Below are 13,930 nucleotides of genomic sequence, written 5' to 3'. Positions count from 1 at the left end.
GTAGTTCTGACCCCAGCTGGAGAATAAGGATGCCCTCTGAATGTTTTGAACTACAACTCCCATCAGCCCAATGATATAACATCTTCTTGAGATCAGGGAACTGCCCACCAGCACAGGTGAAAAGTAATTAATCAGCAAAGTGCCTTGGTGTTGTGTTCCTTCTCTTGATATGTGTTGTGGCTGTGTGGGTGTGTGATTGTGCTTGCTTACCTTTGGATAAAAGAATAAACTTGTTGTGGCTTTCATGAGCCCCCGGTCGTCTCATGGACTATTGACCCATACACCACTAATCCGCTGCCACCAACCAGGTTTTCCCTGGTAAATCACTTAGTCTTAGTCGGGTTCTCAAGTTAACAACAAAGTTTGTAGTTTATTGCCAACATAAATAAACTTTAAATGCATTTGAAATGCTGAAGAAGTGTGCTTGCACACGAAAGCTCATACCAATAACTAACTTAGTTGGTCTTTAAGGTGCTACTGGAAGGATTTTTTTTGTTTTGACTATGGCAGACCAACACAGCTACCTATCTGTATTTGAAATGCTGTTACCCTTTACCCTCTTAGTCTTATTTTATCCTATCTCTAACTCTTCTACCTCCCCTCACACAAGAACCAACTGCACTAACTGTCTCTCTATTTCCATCTGTCTTCCAACTGCTCTTTCCCCCAACTGCTTTTTCCCAACTGTCTAAACCTCTGGCGAAGCCTTTTAAAAACAGGTAGGCTCCGCCTCTGGCTTTCTATTGGTCTACCTATTAACCCTTTCTCTCTCCCTGTACAGACATTTCCAAAAGAACGGGCAAACGCCACATTTGTATGCTGTATGGGGGGTTTGAGCAACATTGAGTTTGTTCCACAGAACCTTTGAGAATGAACCAGATATTACCATTACTAGCCAGCACAGCTGTGCTGCCTGGAGCGGTTGGGAGTTTTAGTCCAGAAAATAATGGAAGGCAGCTATGGGATTTACAAAACACAAGACGTTTTGCAGCCTTGGAGTGGGTGGTAAATGGCTTGCAGGGATGGATATTGGGGGAGGTGGACAATAGGGATAAAATACAACACTTTTTTTCAGCCACAATTCGCCAGAACTCAGTTCTGGCACCTCTCAGAACATTTGGCGCCATTGCCATTCTAAGAGAATGAGGGAAGAGTTTTTGGTGAGTTCTGGCACCCCTTTTTCTAGAAAAACAGCACTGGAAAAAGAGAATTTGGTCTGATATGACTATTGAAATTGTAGTCTGCCTGTATTTTCCTTTCAGCCTGTCCATATTTGGGGTTGGTTTAGAAGGCATCTCTTATCACTGGAAAGGTAAGTGTTTGGCTTATTGCTTTGATCATACATAGCTTTGCCTTTCATTGCCAGAGTCCACATCTCTTCAATTTAGGTGAGGGGCGTTTTCTCTGGGTAAGCAGCAACTGTTTTTTTGGTAACGTGCAGCATGTTTTAACCCAGTCTTTCCCAATCTGGCAGCCTCCAGATGTTTGGAAATACAATGGACATGCAGGTTGGCACTGATGGGGATTGTATTCCAAAACATCTGTAGGGCATGGAGAAAGCTGCCTTAAACCATGCCATATTACCTGTGTTGACAGGCCACACTTCAAGATTAAATAGTCTCAGTTCTAAACATACTTACACACACTTGTTTGCAGTCACTTTAAAATTAATGGGACTCACTTTCAAGCAAAGGTGGCTAGTCTCTCCATTTACATTCTGTGGGTGTTTGTTTGCTGCTTGTTTTTAAGTGGAAGGAGGTGGAACAAACCAAGTGTGACATTTAACCAGCACTTCTGGACTCATCACTTCTGCAGGCCTCAGTTTTAAATAGCCTTGCATCATGCTGTTAAATGTTTAATTTCTCGCGGATAGGCAATCATGTTTGTTTGCCGTTGACTTCATTTCCCTGAAGGTGCTTTGTTGTTCTTTAAAAGCCCATCTCCAATATTAAAGATCTTTGTTTTCTTCATGTAGAACAGGCTTTGTGTACACTGAGAAGGATTTTAATGGCATTGGCTGAGCTGGTATCCTCTGGGGGCAGCCTCAATGAAGGAAGTGTCTTTTGATGCTGGCTACCATCTTGGAGTAGGTTTGGTTATGTCAATGCTACAAAAGCAAGCAGGTGTAACTTGTAGAAGGTCACCTGTGTAGCATCTGGCCCCACAGACATGGAATCTGTTGTTACCGTCTTGAAGAAGATGTACTGGGTCACTGTTGTCAAGACAAGCTGATAATATTGAACCAACTCAATGTATGATGATAAAAGAGTGTAAGAAGAGCCTTGCTAGCTATGAACAGGTTTCTTGGATCATACCAAAGGTCCATTTAGTGCAGCTCATAATGATCAACAAAATTCATCTGAGAAGCTCAAAAGCAGGGGATGGGGGGTTTTTGTTAAAGAAATCCCAGAAGCCTTTTTATTAGGAATTGTAGGTACCAATATTCCAAAGGAGCAGAAAAGACTTTTTTATGTATGCGACAACAGCCACAACAGATGCTACTAGCCCAGAGATGGAAAGAAGGCAAAGTCCCCACCAGAGAGGAATGGCAAACCAAGCTGATGGACTATGCCGAAATGGCAAAACTGACCAGAAAACTCAGGAACCAAGAAGACAAAAGCTTCAAGAAAGAATGGGAAAAAAATATAATTTATTTAGGAGACCATTGTAAGCAGATGAAAACTTTAGCAGGATTTTAATAACCCTTGTAATGTAACAAACAATATGGACAGATACAAAATATAGATCATAAAATAATATGCAGTTGAAAATGTTGACAGTAAGAGCCATGGAGGAGATGGTGGGAAGTCTCAAGAATCAGATAAATCTCTATATGGATATGTATTTGGTACTGTTATAACCTTGTAAAATGAAATAAAAATGATCTCTTCCCCACCCAAAAAAGCAGGGGACAGAGCTAACTGTCCTCCTGCTGGTATTCAGAGACGTTCTGCTTCTGAGGTTCCATATAACTGTTGTGGCTATTAAGAGTCTGGATGAATCACTCTGTGGTTTGTTTGTTTTTTAATTATTCAAAAGTAAAACAAAACATATTATCCAGAAACATATCATCCTTATTTTCCCCCATTTTTCCTTCCTCCCTTCCCCCACCCTCCCACATAAAACCCACCCACCCCCCAGCTTCCCTCAGTTCTAGTCTTTGATTTCTCTAAGAATGCTGTTTTCTGCATGATACACAGTTTTATAGATCTTCAAACTATTTAGCTGATTATTATCAATAAAAAGTTTGTGAATGTTTATTCAAAGCCAGCCAAGGAGTCCAGTTCACTTTGTTGCATCTTCAAATACTTTGTAAAGGGTTCCCATTCATCTTTAAAGTCACAGTTATCCTTGTCCCGTGAATCACTCTGCTTTGAGCCCTTTTCCCATTTATATCTGTTCAGATATAAGTCCTTCTCCATATTAATCTGCTAAAAAGAAAATACGCACAACTACTTCCATTTAAATACATACGTTTTAAAGCAGGATTGGGGATTTGACCTCCTTGAAGAATCATTGCCCTATCACTGGCCTCAGATGGAACTTATGGAGATGGAGTGGAACCTGGGAAATCCCCTGAGGAACACCATTCCAGGAGGTGCCCCATTCAAGAATGCAAAGATGTGGTGCACCCTGACTCATCTCACCTCATGCTGGGGAAGGGTACTTCTTCACACAGCACATAGTTAAACTTGGAACTCGCTCCCACAGGAGGCAGAAATGGCCTCCATTATTGAGCGGAAGGCTCTCAGTAGCTGCTAGCCATGATGGGTATGCCTTGTGCTATGTATTCAGTGGTCTGGGTTTACCCAAGGTTGAGTCTGGACTAATGATTGTGAGCTCCTGTGTTCTGATTCGATACATGATGTCCCATCACAGAACATTTCAGGATTTGGGCCTCTGCCATTGGCCCTTGACCTCGCAGCTTGGAAGTTTAGACAGCCAATTATGTTGGGAGTGGGAGTGGCCCAGGCTTTCAGGAATGCATATAAGCAGTTGCTTTGCCCCTGTTGTCCAGTTCTGTAGTTCAATAAAGGTTATTGCTCTTATGTCTGTGTCTTGCCTCGTGGGAACCCACCTACACTTCACTTTGCCTCCATGGTCAGAAGCAGTATGCCCATGAGGCTCAGTGGTTTAGACCACAGCGCCACCTGCATCCTAGTTGCTGAAAACTACAAATAGGAAGGTTACTCTTGTGGTTAGATCCTGTTTGCGGGTTTCCCATGGGTATTTGGGTCATACTGTGAGAACAAGTTGCTTGACTAGAAGGACAATATTGGCCGGATCCAGCAGGATCTTCTTCTGCTCTTAATGAAGGGGACTCATCTTCTGCCGCATGATCTGACTCAGCAGAAGCAATTCCCGGAGGGTGCTGAGTGCCAGTTTGTTCCCCTGGTTGCTTTTGATGTTCTGACTTTAGAAGTTTGCGGAAGCCAATAAAACTGGTCCTAAGCCATGGCAACAACACTTACTAAAGTGGGCTTGATTCCAAGCTATTGTCCTCTAGCTAAGCAGCTTATCTTAACTTTAGTGCCGCAATTAATCATTTGTGTTGCTCTTGTTAAAGTCCCTATTTAGTTTGTTCTTACAAGGACTCTGGTTAGCTCATTACCGTCCTTCCCATTTTTTATTTTTTATTTTTGCAATGTAGAGCTCAAGTTCAGACTCAGCATTTGCTGCCAAAAACCACTTGAAAAACATTGGGCACTTGCTACTTTTGCTATCATGCCTAGTTCAGGGAACAAGTACATCAGAACATATGTATGTACATATGAACTACTACCCCTCCCATAACACCCCATACAACATGGCCATATCACTGGGTTGTATCCAACTAAGAAAAAAAAAGGGTATAGGACCCCTGGATGGTTAAGTCCAGTCAAAGGCCGAGGGAGCTGGCATTTGTCCACAGACAGCTTTCCAGGTCATGTGGCCAGCATGACTACACTGCTTCTAGCACAACAGAACACCATGGCGGGAACCAGAGTGCACAGAAACGGCATTTACCTTCCTGCCACAGTGGTACCTATTTATCTACTTGCACTGGCGTGCTTTCAAACTGCTAGGTGGGCAGAAGCTGGGACAGAGCAATGGGAGCTCACTACTGTCGCATGGATTTGAACTGCCGGCCTTCTGATTGGCAAGCCCAAGAGGCTCAGGGGTTTAGACTGCAGCACCACCCGCATCCCTTAACCTGTATCCAACTAAGCTGTACTCAAGCAGACATACTGAAATGAATGCATCCAAGTGACACATGTTCATTCACTTCAATGGATTTACTCTGAGTAAGCAACATTGGCTACAACCCTCTTTTTTCCCTAAGGCAAGGATGGAGGACCTGTGGCTTTCTAGATGTTGTTGAACTCCAGCTTCCATCATCCACAGACAATACTGGCTGGGCCAATGGGAGACAGAATCCAAGAACAGTTCTCTCTCCCTGTTCTAGTGAATTTAAATCCATTCACTAGAGATAATAATATTGATATTGTTTACAAGTCAAGAACGCAAGAACGGCTCAGGACCCTCCCTGCGGAATGCCCTCCCTTCAGATGTCAAGGAGAAAAAGAATTACACAACTTTTAGAAGACATCTGAAGGCAGCCCTGTATTGGGAGCTTTTTAATGCTTGATGTTTTTATTATATTTTTTGATATGCTGTAAGCCACCCAGAGTTTCTGGGGAAACACAGCCAGATGGGCGGGGTATAATAATAAAATTATTATTATTATTATTATTATTATTATTATTAGCCTCGAGGACTGCCTCTCCCCACATGAACCAACGCAGACCCTGTAATCATCATCTGATGCTCTTCTGTGAGAGGTCCAGAGGGCGGCAGGATGAGAAAGGGCCTTTTCTGTGGTGGCTCCCTGCTTGTGGAATGCTCTCCCCAGGGAGCTTCACCTGGCCCCTTCATTATACATCTTTAGGCACCAGGCAAAAACATTTCTCTTCTTCCAGGCCTTTGGGTAATTATAAAATCTATGGCCTTTTAAACTGTGGGGGAGCATTGCTTTTGCTTGTTACTACGGTATGTATTTATGTGTTTTTATATTGTAAGTTGGTCGACATTGCCTCCTGTAGGAGTGTGTTCCATAGTTCTGACTGCACCATCAGAGGTGAGTTGGTGGCTCCTGATCTTGCAAGGGATTTGCCAATTCTCCTTTGCCTGCTTTAACCTCTAATTTGTCCCTGGAACAGGTCAACAAATAAGAAGACGAAAGTGGCTTTAGTTGGAGAGGGGATTATCCCAGGACCACTGGGATTGCATCAATAACTCTAGAATCCTGAAGATTCCTATTTATCATTACTAAGCATCCAGCTCTCCAACAGGGAGAAGGGAGGAACCTATGAAAATGCTTTGGCAAGCCGCACAAAGGAGCTACAATTCAATTTTGTTTCCCTTTATTTCTTTTGATTCTCATCTAACGAGATATTAGATTAGCTGCTTTTGCAATTAGGAGAAGAAAAATGAAAAAAGAGAAATCTTATTACCAGGGGGGAAATTGTCCTTCTGTGGAGAGACAGCTCTGGTTTTTGGCAGCTGACCAACACATGTTACTGGGTCCTTCTCTCCCCCCCTTTTAGAAAGCTATCCTTTTGACATTTCATTGCAACTGTTCTCCAAGTAGGCTTATGAAATTGCCCTAATATGGACACCTGTTCACGGGGCACCTGTGCTGCCAAGCCTTAGGGTCAGCAATGACCAACATTTCCCAAGTGGTAGCTAACAGCAGAGGGCATAGAAGAACTTGGTAAGCCGATGTTGACACATCGTTCCACATTTGTAAGAAATAAGTCTTTCAGTGAGGCAGCACCAACCCTTGGAAACTCCCTGCCTACTGACATTAGGTCAGCGATTTCAGTGTACCCATTTTGACACCCGCTAAAAACATTTTTTTATTTATTTTGGCAGGCCTGTCCAGACAAATAGGATATTGACATGTGTTTTAATCCAGTTCACCACTGATATAGATTCATAGATAGATAGATAGATAGATAGATAGATAGATAGATAGATGACAGATATAATCGTTGATTTTAATTATTTTTGAACATCATTAGAGCATGAGACTCTTAATCACAGAGTCATAGGTTTGAGCCCCACCTTTGACAAAACAAAACAAAACCCTGCATTGCAGGAGGTTAATAATAATAATAATAATAATAATAATAATAATAATAATAATAATATATGACGTATGTGGTCCCTTCCAATTCTATGATTCTATGAAATAGTTGTTTTTGTTGCTTTTTTGACAATCATTTTTATTAGTTTTCAATTACAATACAGTGGTAGTTCGGGTTACAAATACCTCGGGTTACAAACACTTCGGGTTACAGACTCCACTAACCCGGAAGTAGTACCTCAGGTTAAGAACTTCACCTCAGGATGAGAACAGAAATTGTGCGGCGGTGGCGTGGTGGCAGTGGGAGGCCCCATTAGCTAAAGTTGTACCTCAGGTTAAGAGCGGTTTCAGGTTAAGAACAGACCTCCAGAACGAATTAAGTTTGTAACCAGGGGTACCACTCTAATCCACTGGTAGCCTCATTATAACAGTGCCAAATTATATTACAATTACTAATTCCAATCATTCAAATGCCAAATTATATAATTTAGGTGGCCTCATGCATGCTAGAATTGATGGTTTACTTTGTTTCTGCATTTCAAAATCTTATTCATCCTCAATTACATTCTAGTCATAATAATAAACCCTTATACAACAACTGCAATATTAACGACATCCATTCATCTTGACATGTTGAATGATTTATAAACCCATACCGAAGCATTCCTTCTTCCTCCTGTGTGTGACAATTATTCTGTCCATGGTGTTTCTTCCTGTCCTTGTAAAATGTTACATCTATCTATTCCCAGCCGTTGCTGCTCTCCATCGCGCCTTGGGAGGAGCTAATATCCCATTGTTGTTCCAGAAGTTCTCCATTGCTCTTAAATAGTTGTTTTTAACTGATTATTTCATTGCTTTATTCTTTTTTGTATACCACTTGGAATTTTTTATTGCTGTCAAGTGGTATATAAATCTTGTGAGATGAAGTGAAAAATAAATAAATATTAAGGTGGAAGAATCAGGGGTAGGAATCTTAACAACCTGGGCTCCACCCTTTCCGCCCACCTCTGTACCAGCAGCAGTCTGTTTCCACTGCAAGTCCAGCTTCTGTGCTTTGCGGATGCTGTCTAGGCTGCAATACCAACCCCATCACATGACTGAGTCAGCTGACGAGAAGAGCCGATCCCTGATCCTCGGATGCTATAAAGTACCACCAAAGTGTTTGGTTTCTTTGGGATGGCAACGAGTTTGACACTTTTAACGAAATCTTTACGTTTGCCTCCAATGTTAATCTTTCCCAGAGTAGGCCTATTGATGTCAATGGAAGCAACTGGTTTAGATCCATTGATTTCCATGGGTCCACACTGCATATGTTAGTTGGGTGCAACCTTTTGCAAGTTCGGGAGGAAATGCTTTTGCACTGTAGGGTAGGAATTCATAAAATGAAGCAAACAGGGGAAGCAGATGCATTGCTTTCAGTCGCATGCATCTCAGTGGGTTATGCCAAGGGATTCGTGGAAAAAGTCGGCACATATGGGATGTCAAATGTGTAAATGCATTTAATATATCCATTTTTGCCTTTTGTACAAGGAGGAGTCTTAACACCCTTGCACTTCCACCCACCCCCATCCCACAATACTGTGGTCCCAATGAAAACTGCCCTACCATGTTGAAGTTGGTATCAGGCCCAGGATGGAAACTTCCATTAGCGGGGGGGGGGGGGTTGGGGGGTGGAAGGATTTTCAGTGGTCTCCCTCCCATCCCTGTGTGCCATGGTCCTGAATGGCCAAGCAGTCCACCACCCTTGGGCTCTTATTTTGAGAAAGTCAGAAAACAGGCATGCTAATTGAATTCCCACATACAGTTGTACCTTGGTGGTCAAAAGGAATCCATTCCGGAAGTCTGTTTGACTTCTGAAAACCTTCGACAATGAAGGCGTGTCTTCCAATTGGCTGCAGGAGTTTCCTGCATGCAATCGGGAGCCGCGGGAGCTGCATCAGATGTTCAGCTTCCAAAGAACGTTCGCAAACTGGAACACTCACTTCTGGGTTTGCGGTGTTCAGAAGCCAAAATGGAGCATGACTTCAATAAACAAAAACACCCACCGCAGATTTGTTTTCAGTGCATCCATTCCCAGAGCTTGTTGCCCAACAAGTTCCCTGGATGTCGGAAATGAATTGGCCCTCGGCCTCCCCTAAGGTGATATTTTATCAAAGCTTGGGGGGTTTAAAGCGACCGCTTCGTTTCCTGTTAAAGAGGCATGCCTTTCTCAGCCTGCCATCCAAAGGTTGCAATTTCACAGCGTAACATTAAATATTGATTTGAGGTAGGAATAGTGCAGAGCTGTGCCATAAGTGCAGAAAAGGGTTTCTCAGGAACAGATGCCAAGAAAGGCAATGGAGCCACGATGCATATCTGGTGTCAAGAGAGGCTTTTAATCACCTGGTGTTGTGGGTTTATGACAGACCCCTCCAGGCGTTTCTGAACCCTCCACCTTTCTGCGGTTTCCTTGTGGTTTTATGAGCCTTTCTTACCAGACTGAAATGTGTACGGCAGTTGACTTTGGGGTATTGTGATCTGTCAGGTGTCAAGCGAATCTGCAAAAGGGTGAAGTTGACGTGCCAAGGGATTTCTACCGCTCTGAAGGAAAGGCTCCTTCTTGGGTTTCAAAGGCAAAGCCATCCCTTTTCCCCACCTGGAAGGTATATGACATCCGCATATGACATTAGCATCTCTTCCATTGTTTAAGCCAGGCATAGGCAACCTTGGCCCTCCAGATGTTTTGAGACTACAGTTTCCATCATCCCTGACCACTGGTCCTGCTAGCTAGGGATCATGGGAGTTGTAGTCCCAAAACATCTGGAGGGCCAAGGTTGCCTATGCCTGATTTAAGCCATCAGAATACAGTGGTACCTCGGGTTAAGTACTTACCGGTAATTCCGGTTAAGTGGTACCTCGGGTTAAGTACTGGAGGTCCGTTCTTAACCTGAAACTGTTCTTAACCTGAAGCACCACTTTAGCTAATGGGGTCTCCTGCTGCCACCACGCCACTGGAGCACGATTTCTGTTCTTATCCTGAAGCAAAGTTCTTAACCCAAGGTAATATTTCTGGGTTAGCAGACTCTGTAACCTGAAGCGTATGTAACCTGGGGTACCACTGTAGCTCATATCCCCCCTCTACATAGTATTTTGCATTCATTCTTAGCCTAAATGTTAAAGCCCATTAACGAATAAAGGTTCTAATAAACATTGCAGCAAGGGAAGTAATTGCTCTTCCATTGTTTCAGCAGTATTTATGCTCACTCTTTTCTTCCCAAATGACAGCCATGGAGGTTTTCTGACACTTTCTCATCAAGCCTTATTAGCATCTCATTATACCAGCCCCTGAGTGATGGAGATCACCTTAGCAATGAGAATGGCCTAATCCAGCAAAGATTGGCTTGAGAAGACTGGGATGCCAAGGAAAGGGGAGGGCCAGGTGTTTGTGGCATGGTGAGCATGCCAAACTTCCCCTGGATAATGACGGCCATAGCTGTCAAATCATCCTGCTGATCTACCCTTCACACCAGCTCATTACATTCTCCTAGGAAAATCTGAGTAACAACTGGCAGGTGCTTAAAGGGAATCGATCAGAGGTTTGGCACTTGAGGTTCTCTTCTCGGATTGAGCAGAATTCACCCACCCCTCAAAGATCCGGAGGGTGGAGGGAAGGCAGAGAAGGTGCTGTTTCATTCATCAAGGGGAGGCAAGTTGCTCCCTTTGTGCAGGTTCAAAGTGGGTGCTCTCGGCCTCTTGTGACGTCCTTTGCATTAGTTGACAGACAGCAGCCTTTCACTGTGAAATGTAAAAAGGCAATGGTAAATGACCCCTGGACAGTTAAGTCCAGTCAAAGGCGACTATGGGGTTGCAGCACTCATCTCACTTTCAGGCTGAGAGAGCTAGCGTTTGTCCACAGACAGCTTTCCGGGTCATGTGTCCAGCATGACTAAACTGGTTCTGGTGCAACGTGTTGGAAAGCAGAGCAAGCTGATCAGGCGCCTGGGGCAACGTGCGTTCCCTGCACCCAGGGGCGGGGCCAGCTGGGGCAGGATGCTCTGCGGGGCCTCCGAGGAGTATGCCTGTCTCTTCCCACTCAGCTGCCCTATGGCTGAAGGGGAGCCAGTGCGTGGACTGTTTGGGGCAGCACAGAGCATGCAGGTGCCCAAGCATCACTCCCAGGAAAGATGTGTGGCTCAAGTGCGCTGCGGGCCCCGCGGTGAGTGTTGCCCAGCATTTTGTTACCCTCCTCAGTGGTGACACCTGGGGCAGCCCGCCCCCACTGCAACCCCCTTCCTCTGCCCCTGCAGAGTGCACGGAAATGCCATTTACCTTCCTGCCATAGCTGCACCTATTTATCTACTTATACTGGTGTGCTTTCGAACTGCTAGGTTGGCAGGAGCTGGGACTGAGCAACGGGAGCTCACCCTGTCGCGGGGATTTGAACCACCAACCTTCTGATCGGCAAACGCAAGAGGCTCAGTGGTTTAGATCACAGCGCCACCTGCATCCCAACTGAAATGTAATTGTCTCCATTTATTTGTTTCCACGCAATACCCACAATGTGCCTTCACAAAGTACAAGAGGACATAAGAGCCTGCTGCATCAGCCAAGGGGAAGTCATCTAGTCCAATATCGTTTTTCTTATAGTGACCAAGCACATGTCTCTGGGAAGCCTGCAGCCAGGAACAGAGCACAACACTACTTTCTCCTCCTGCAATTTCCAGCAATTAGTATTCAGAAGCATGCTGCCTTCAATGGGGTGTATGGAGTGTTAGGGGAGGGGTAATATCTCTGGTGTGCGACACATCATGCTTCTTCTGAGGTAGTTGGCCCACCTTTGGTTGGTCCCCACCCTGCACTCACCTGTGGCTCCTAGAAGCTGTCACCTTGTGACAGTGGCCACACCTCAAAAACGGCTTCAACTGGCTGGCTAAACCAGGTGAGGTTTGCAGGAAGTACAATAAATAATTGGGGGGGGGGATATAGGGGGAGGAAGAACTCTGAAACAGCCCAAGGGGCTTGAACATGGTCTCATCCACCCCACACATTTCAAGCATTCTTAAACCACTCTAGCAGTCATGACTTCCCTAAAATAAATCTTGGGAAATGTAGTTTTTTAAGGGTGTCGAGAACTGCAGTTCTGTGGAGGGGTCTCCTAACAACAAATGATTTCTTGGGGAAAGCCATGAGTGTTAAAGTGGTAAAAGAATGCTTTAAATATATTGGGGGGGGGGAGGCTGACTTTAGTGGCTACAAAATGCTGACTCTGGGCAAGGGGGAATGAAAATCTGCAGCAAAATGCAATGGAATATCCAGCCTGAAGGCATAGCTGGCTGGAGCATGGAGCAGAACAGAAGTCTTGCAAAGTGAAGCATTTTACTTCCAGTACCATTTGTCTTGTCTATAACATGAATCGGGCTTCCAATCTCAGTCCGGTTTCTCAATCCAATCCAATTCCAGTCTCGATCCAAAACAGTGCCTCTGTTTGGAAATACCTGGTTTCATTTTTGCAGGAACCTCACCTAAAGCTACCTGGTATTTTTCATGAGGTACTATCTATCCTAGTGCAGAAAAGTACAACTCCTGTTTCTGGGTGCAAAAGTGTTTCGCCATGGAAACCATATCCCTTTCTGTGTGCACTTGTGTGTATGTCCAGCCATCAGACTTTTGATCCTGCTCTGCCATCAAATGGCAGTGGTACAGCAATTCACCCTGGGGGCCAGGACATCTTTCACGACAGGAAGATATGGGAGTGTACTATTCCATCCTGAGGCTGAAAGCTTTTCTTGCACCCTAGCTGGTTTGCATTGCCTAATAGACCCGGGAGGATTCTTTGCATTTCAAGTGCCACTTTTCTGCATTGGCAAGGACTTTATAGCTGCATGAACAACAAAATGCATTGAAAAACACCTCTGCAAATGAGGTGCAATTAATAGCAAAGCTATACCATCCAAAATAGGGACGTCCTATTCCATTATTGTTGTTGTTTACACCCCATCCATCTGACTGGGTTTTCCCAGCCACTCTGGTCAGCTTCCAACATATATAAAAACATAATAAAACATTTAACAACTTCCCTAGACAGGGCTGCCTTCAAATGTCTTCTAAAGGTTGTATAGTTAGTTATTTCCTTGGCTTGGGGGTTGCACAACTCCATACCCTCTAACCTTTCTCCAATGAAAATAGGGATATTCTAAGCAAAAGCAGGACATTCCGGGATCAAATTAGAAACTGGGACAGCGACCATAAATCCAGGACTGTCCCTAGAAAATAGGACATGGAGTCATAGGGACACAGAGTCATGATGGCTTTCCTGTTATAGCTTCTGGGCTTGATGAGGCATGTGAGCCTCGCCTGAGCCTTCTCCAGCTGAGGAATCACACATCTCTTCCCCAAACTAGCGAGCCCCACCTGGGCTGTGGGTCCTTGCCTGCCTTCCCTTAGAACTGACAGCTGGAGGTTCTGGAATCCTGAGATCAGGGGTGGTACGCCCTATATCACCACTTAAGGCAAAACAGGAAGTGCCACCCTGCTCTGACACACTACCACCACCAGTGGGGCACTATCCACCACTGAGCCACCTGCCAGTGATACTGCAGCTGTACCGCCAGCTGTGACACCTCTGCTGCTTGTGGAGAAGCAGTGGTGGCATTGGTCCCCGAAAGAGCTTGCAAGATCTCTCCCAAATCTCAAGAGATATTTTGCTCTCCTAGACATCTTGCAAGACTTTGATGAATACTCACAAGATCTTGAAGGAAATCACAGGAAATGTTTACCTGTCTGTTTACCTGTAAGCACACACCTTTATTTTATTCTTTTAAT

The 13,930-nt window shown here is 44.4% G+C and overlaps 1 protein-coding gene and 1 long non-coding RNA gene across 2 annotated transcripts in view; one reads left to right on the top strand and one right to left on the bottom strand.

Annotated features, from left to right (window-relative positions):
- The window catches only part of LOC310695984 (G protein-activated inward rectifier potassium channel 4-like), a 165,095-nt gene that overhangs the window by 36,407 nt on the left and 114,758 nt on the right, over positions 1-13,930 (bottom strand). The gene's annotated exons all lie outside the window — the stretch shown is intronic.
- LOC310696097 lies at positions 540-2,619 on the top strand. The gene is made up of 2 exons (XR_014520421.1): positions 540-1,312; positions 1,976-2,619. It is a non-coding gene; the product is annotated as an uncharacterized lncRNA (long non-coding RNA).

The sequence above is a fragment of the Podarcis liolepis genome (genome assembly GCF_965112155.1).
Source record: "Podarcis liolepis genome assembly, chromosome: 16".
Classification (NCBI taxonomy): domain Eukaryota; kingdom Metazoa; phylum Chordata; class Lepidosauria; order Squamata; family Lacertidae; genus Podarcis; species Podarcis liolepis.
This window is presented reverse-complemented; position numbering and strand designations above follow the sequence as displayed.